At 45.6% G+C, this 1784-nt stretch overlaps 1 non-coding gene across 1 annotated transcript; it reads right to left on the bottom strand.

Moving 5' to 3' along the window:
• Window positions 1–387: 387 nt before the first annotated feature.
• On the bottom strand, window positions 388–494 carry LOC125370758. Its single transcript, XR_007216861.1, has one exon. It is a non-coding gene; the product is annotated as a small nucleolar RNA R71 (small nucleolar RNA).
• Window positions 495–1784: the final 1290 nt, after the last annotated feature.

Raw genomic sequence — 1784 nt, 5'->3', positions numbered from 1 at the left:
CCCACGCCGATGAGGATCAGAGGACGATGTACGAGTTTGCTCGACCATCTTTGGATGGGACGAAAACTAGTATAGTCAGACCTGCTGTAGCGGCCAACAATTTTGAGATAAAGGCCAATGTTATCTAGATGATCCAACAAAGCGTGCAGTTTGGAGGATTGCCCAGCGAGGATCCCAATGCACATATCTCCAACTTTTTGGAGATTTGTGACACATTCAAAATAAATGGAACAACCGATGATGCCATTCGACTGAGATTGTTTCCATTTTCCTTGAGGGACAGAGCAAAGAGATGGTTGCAATCTCTTCCACAATGCATTTATCACTACACCGGAAGGCGTTGGTAGAAAAATTTTATATAAGTATTTTCCTCCCGCTAAAACTGCTAAACTTAGAAATGACATATCTTCTTTTGTGCAGTTTGATGATGAAAGCATGTACAATGCATGGGAGAGATTTAAAGATCTTTTGAGATGCCGCCCACATCACGGATTGCCGGTGTGGATGCAGTTCGGACCTTCTACGGGTTGAACCTTGCAACGAGGCGGATGGTGGATGCCGCAGCAGTGGGGCGCTAAATGAAGAGCCCGAGTAGGCTCGAACTTGATAGAGGAAATGGCCATGAACAACTATCGTTGGCAATCCTCTAGAGCCGACCAGGAAGACAGGGAGTGGTCAACCAAGTGGACTCTACAAGCAACCTTAGCAGCTCAAGTGGAGCTTCTAGCCAAGAAGATCGACCAACTCAGATGCTTGGGTTCATGCAATAACGTTGGTCGCGAAGTTTTGTGGTGGCCCGCATTACAAGATGAACTGCATCACGGGAGGTATGTTTACTTCATCCTCTACTACTTTTCCATCTAATTCGCTATGTCGTCCGATGTTGAACAGTTAATTATATGGGAATGCCCCAAGGCGTGAACGATCCTTACAAAGAATACATACAACCCTGGGTGGCGCAATCATCCCAACTTCGGTTGGAGGAACAATAACGCTTCGTGGTCCACCTGGTTTCAGAGACTTCATCACCGCAAAGAACATTCACCGACTCGCACAAGCTCCTCCCTCTACCGGAAAAGAAGTCAAATTTAGAGGAGCTTATGATGAAGTTTGTGACGTCTACGGAGATGAGGTTCCAAAGAACCGATAGTGCACTTAGGAACCGAAGCAGGCCTCGATTCGAACTTGGAGACCCAAATTGGCCAAATCTCTAAGATGTTGTCCGAGAGGCAGTAAGGAGCGCTCCCGAGCACCACCGAGTCTAACCCGAGGGAGCACGTGAACGCCATCACTTTGCGTTCGTAAGTTAGTTTCAGCCTCCTTCAAAGCCCTGTTTTTTATGACGCCACTATTGATGTGCAGTTAAGGCAAGCGGTAAGGTTAGGGAACCTGAGGGACAAAAGGTGAAATCAATTCCGGTTAGGGAATATCAACCTAAGATTCCTTATCCCTGCTAGAGATAAACAAGCGAGGCGAAGAGAGCGATTCAAGTAAGTTTTTAGATATTTTTAGACAACTGCATATTAACTTGCCTTTTATTGATGCATTGGAGCGGATGTCAAGTATGCTAAGTTCTTAAAGGACATACTTAGCAGAAAAAGGAAGTTGGAGGAGGTCGCCTATGTTCAGCTTAATGAGGAGTGCTCAGCGGTGTTTCAGAGCAAGTTGCTAGAGAAACGTCACGATCCAGGGAGTTTCACTATTCCTTGCACTTTAGGTAATTTATATGTTGATGATGCATTAGCTGATTTGGGGGCTAGCATAAATGTCATGCCCACTAGTTT

The sequence above is a fragment of the Ricinus communis genome, chromosome 7 (assembly GCF_019578655.1).
Source record: "Ricinus communis isolate WT05 ecotype wild-type chromosome 7, ASM1957865v1, whole genome shotgun sequence".
Lineage (NCBI taxonomy): Eukaryota > Viridiplantae > Streptophyta > Magnoliopsida > Malpighiales > Euphorbiaceae > Ricinus > Ricinus communis.
The sequence above is the reverse complement of the archived record's forward strand: the minus strand, read 5'-3'. Positions and strand labels throughout refer to the sequence as shown.